At 40.5% G+C, this 5109-nt stretch overlaps 1 pseudogene; it reads left to right on the top strand.

Moving 5' to 3' along the window:
* The first annotated feature begins 2616 nt into the window (after positions 1 to 2616).
* On the top strand, positions 2617 to 3768 carry LOC104396167 (annotated as a pseudogene).
* The last annotated feature ends 1341 nt before the right edge of the window (positions 3769 to 5109 follow it).

Below are 5109 nucleotides of genomic sequence, written 5' to 3'. Positions count from 1 at the left end.
TGGAGACAGATTCATCCATTAAGTCTGGAGTGCAAAGCTAAGAGTGCTTACAGAGCACTTATCCATATATATTTGATTACTGGAGCACAGCTGCTGTTCAGGGTAATTAATGTGAGAGTATAATATCTTTCAGATGGGTGCTGTGTCTTTAATTTCAGGATGAGATGACCTCTCTTGCTTATATTCTCTTCTCTGTGTCACATTTTATGTAGGTTAATTATTTTGGTTTGCTTGCTGGAAATAAAGTGCTTCTAGAAGCATTGGTGAGAAAAATCAGGCAGACACTGTATCTGCTTGAGGGAAACACTACTAAGAATAAAAAAATTGTGGTTTTTAGTAGTCATCCAGCTACGATGTACGAAAAAGGATTTAGTGCTTCTAGCTCCCAACTGTAATAGGTGGTTCTTTAAACTACTGTCCTAAAGATAGATTGTTAAACAGTCAAAAAAATGTAATTTATTTAGAAGGTTACATTTCATTGAAGGTTATTTGGGCTTGGTGGCCTAAGGTGGCCTTAGGTGGCATTTATTCAAATCTATTATTTTAGAAGTAAACTTACACTCTTTTCCAATAATTAAAATGTCTCTTTCAAAAAAATTCAAAATAATTTTGAAAATAATGTTTTATTGTTTGCAAAATTAAAAAATGAAATTAAATTGAAATTATTGGGAGAAAGACTTTTCCAGTCAAAAGCTTTAAGTAAAGCTCCTCATCACGTCAAAAGACATGACCTTGACAATTACAGGATATCACTATTTGAAATTAACCTGAGATCATTCTTCACATGAGGACAATTTCACAAGTGAACTTCGGAAACTTTGGATCTGAAGAAGGAAAATATTGGGGCTCTCCGGTGCTTTTTAGCAATACTTTGTATGTATGTATCTCTGTAATTTTTTTTTCACACCTGAACATGTCAGTAGTATGTGTTATGTAACAAGTCTGTATTAAGATTTCAAAAAAAGTATCACATATTTTCAGATATATTCAGAACTTTTGTGGCTGTAAGTATTGTGGCATTTGATATGTTATTTGACTTAAGGTACAGGTAGTCTTCATGCAGTTGAATTTTGCCTTCTGCTCTAACTTGACATAATTCAGTTAGAGATGTGGCAGGATACAGGTGACAGAGAGGTCAGAAAATTGGTCATCGTCCTGTGTTTATATGTAACTTCATTTCTCTCAGCTGGTACTGCCCTTTTTCTGTGGGTGACCAATGATGCTTTGGAATGAGTCAGGGGCTACTTCGAATGCAACAGGTTTAGGGCAGAATTTTTCAGCAGTTCTCTATTTTAGCCTAATTCTGTCTACATGCAAAGCAATGGAAATTTTATAACTGTAGTGGAGCAAGAGATCCTACTTGGGATGGACTTTTCAAAGGGCTGTTATGCTTCACTCTTCACCCTTCTTTTTTTGGGCTTAAAATGGAAACCTGTCCAATATTGTTCTTATTTACTTAAATAATGTGTTGTATGCTGTGGGGAGAAAACCATTTTGCTTGTTAATTGTGGCAGACACCTGCATACACACCTGCATTCTGTTTCATTATTTCCTAAAATAATATAAAATGCACTTCCTATGACACTGCATTTTAAAAACTTAGGACAAGATTCAAATAATATGAATCTGCTATGTAAGAATAAAACCACCTGATCTAGATAGGCCTGTTTGCTCTATGAAACTTACAGAAGCTAGTAAGTTTTCCTGTTTCTGTGGTATGCATATTAATTGTTGGCAGGCCTCTCCAGTAATTGTTTTATCTTTTGAGATTTTTACTCAAAGTCAGCAAGGCTAAGATCCCTAACTAGGCTCAATGGGTTCATGGTTATGAAAGTTAGTGACTCTGTGTTTTAGGAAAGACGTTTGGTGCAGAAGCCATCTTAAGTTAGTATAGATACATTCCATGAAGGTATGCTGTACGTCCCTGTCATTTGCTTCTCTGCAGAGAAGGAACAGGTACTTCAGATAGCCTGAGAGTGCATTTTTATTTCTAATGATTTTTTAAATGTTCATGGGGTGACTAGCTCAGCTGAAGATGCCACACTGCACAAGTGTAGTATGCACAGCTGTCATGTATCTGCGCCATTGCAGACTCCTGTCTTTAGTCCCAGAGTCTGGGACTAAATCTGTCGTTTTACAGTAGAGCATCCTTTCTTTGCACTGAGTTAGGGAGATGTAGGGAGAGTGGTGGAGCACAGGTGGAATATTTATGTCATATCTTTACTATGGTTGCGACCCTTGCAAAAGTTAGCTTTTCTAGCATGTACTTACCAATGTCATTGAAATGCCACAGCAGTCCATAGAAGCATGTCCAAGGAGTTGCTTGGAAAAGATTATTCCACAAAGCATTTGTCCATAGAAGTGAGGAGTGCAGTTCCCCAGGATGTGGTTATTGGTTGCTGCAGCATGGGAGATTTGCTTGGGAGGTCATACGGCTGCACTGGCTGCAGTTTGACTTCACAACTGATGAAGTCAAACGCTTGTCTGCTGAGGAATGAGGAGTGCCTTTAGTTGCTTCTGTTTATTTTCTCCATTCAGAAGTTTCTTTTTTATTTCTTTCCAGCTGTGACAGACAAAATGTCAATAGAATAAGTGACCTACCCACCAGAACTTGCCATGAACCATTTGGGTGGACCATCTGAAGGGGAGGTGAGTGAAGAGCCAGCAAGTGGGACAGTGAACGAGTCGGTGGAGGCTGACCTGGAGCGCCCAGAGGTGGAGGAGGAGCAGCGGTATGCAACTCGCTACCCCAGGCATACCAACTGCAGCCAAGGGGGCCTGGCAGGGCAGGAGGAGGAAGGGATGTTAGCTCGGTCAGCCAGCACTGAGAGTGGTTTCCACAATCACACGGACACTGCGGAAGGGGATGTGATTGCCACGGTGGAAGACACTTACGACACGGAGAGAGTCCAGGAAAATGAGGATGAGAGTGCCTACGCAGTGCAGTACAGGCCTGAGTCTGAGGAGTACACGGAGAACGCTGAGGCTGAGCACAGCGAGGCTGTTCATCATCGAACCCTGCCCAATCACTTGCATTTCCACTCCATCGAACACGAGGAAGCCATGAACGCGGCCTACTCGGGCTACGTCTACACGCATCGGCTGTTCCACCGTGGTGAGGATGAGCAGTATGCTGAGCCTTATGCCGACTATGGACTGCAGGAGCACGTCTATGAGGAGATAGGAGATACTCCAGACCTCGACGTTAGGGAGGGGATCCAGCAGTATGAGCAGGAAAGGGAGGAAGCCGACAATTACCGCAAGGAAGCGCTTGGTGCCCGACTTCACCATTACGATGAGCGGTCTGATGGGGAATCTGACAGCCCTGAAAAGGAGGCAGAGTTTGCGCCCTACCCAAGAATGGATAGTTATGAACAAGAGGAGGACATTGATCAGATTGTAGCAGAGGTGAAGCAGAGCATGAGCTCCCAGAGCTTAGACAAGGCAGCTGAAGATATGCCAGAGGCAGAGCAGAGTCTGGAGCATGGTCATGCCCTGACTGGTGATGGGCATGAAAGTAATGGGCAGCTCCCAGCTGGTTCTCGAGTTACGTCCAGCTCTGGAGAATCTGTACAGAGGTACAGCAAAGAAAAGAGAGATGCAATTTCACTGGCTATCAAGGATATTAAAGAAGCTATCGAGGAAGTGAAGACAAGAACCATCCGTTCTCCTTATACTCCTGATGAACCTAAGGAGCCAATCTGGGTAATGAGGCAGGACATCAGTCCAACCAGGGACTCTGACGACCAGAGGCCACTAGATGGAGATGTGAGTATACAAAGCTTTCTGCTCTCAGGTTATGTATCTTTAGTTGATTTAATTATGACACACGTGACTGTGAAGGACAGTGCATTTTGTTCTTGTTCTGTGACTCGTCCTTCAGTAAAATACATAATGCTCTATTTTAATTTTTTACTCTAGAGGACATGTAAGAGGTATGTGCACTATCAGTATGCAGATAGTTCTTTATGAAGCACTCCTGACTCCTCTTACACTACACATGAATTTATCACATGAAACTCATTTTTTATGAAACAAATGCTGTTACACTTTTTACTGCCATGGGATATTTTAGAATAGCTACTGAACACCTGGTCTTTTCTCATCTATCCTTGTGTGTTTTTGTTAATTCTAGGATTCTTTTCGTTTTCTGTCCCATATCAATCCTAACAGTTCCATCATAAATCTGTTACTATTCTTTATGATGGTGTGGTAGATCAGATTCATATTCTAGAAAAGCTGCAGGATTTTTGTCCACTTGCAGACTCTAGAAATGTGTTATGAACCTCAGTATGTTACTTTTCTTGTTGTAAACTATACTCACTCTCCAGCAACCTAAGTATTGAAGACAGTTGTTCAGATTTACAGCATCGGCATTTCTGAAATTCTGTACTTTTGGCATGAGGCTTAACTTGGATCAAAATCACTGTTTCTGGTTCCAGCTGCCTGTATGGCAATCTCTATTTGCAGGTTTATGGGTTTGCTGTGTTTCTAATAAAATAAACTCATAAACAACATGTTAAATTTATGCCTCAGTATGGAACGAATGGGTAGGCTAAATTTACTGGCCAAAAATAGTCTTAGCATATGGACCTATGCTATTCCTTCAAGGATAACTGCACTGCAATCATCTGCTCCATCCTCGTTATTGCTGCAGAATTTTTTTGGTGAGCTTTGTTTTTTTGAAAGAACACTGAAAGATCAAATGTTTTGCGTGATGTTTGGTGTTTTAAACTGAATTATTATAACCTTCTAGGAATGCTTCAGAAGTATCTGAAGCATCTCAGCCTCTCTAAAGGTGAAAAAGATCACATGCCATGTATGGATCTGTGACAGGCTTGTAATTTTTTTTTTTTTGATCTGGCTTCAAAATGATGAAGGCTAGTGCTCTAGAAATGGGGAGAGATTAATGGAGCATAGTGTTTGCCTTGCTCAAAGAACATGTGAGCTAATTGAGACATGTAGCTATATGATTTTATATTTCCTTGAAAACTGTTGGAAACACACAGTAGTGAGTACGTTTGGGTTTTTCTTCATAGTTTCATTGAAACTTTTTTTTCTAAAAAAATCCTTTATCACAAAAATTGTTTGTGCAAATATTTTTAAAAT

Source organism: Chaetura pelagica, unplaced genomic scaffold, assembly GCF_000747805.2.
Source record: "Chaetura pelagica isolate M959 unplaced genomic scaffold, ChaPel_1.0 C11797000, whole genome shotgun sequence".
NCBI lineage: Eukaryota > Metazoa > Chordata > Aves > Apodiformes > Apodidae > Chaetura > Chaetura pelagica.
The sequence above is the reverse complement of the archived record's forward strand: the minus strand, read 5'-3'. Positions and strand labels throughout refer to the sequence as shown.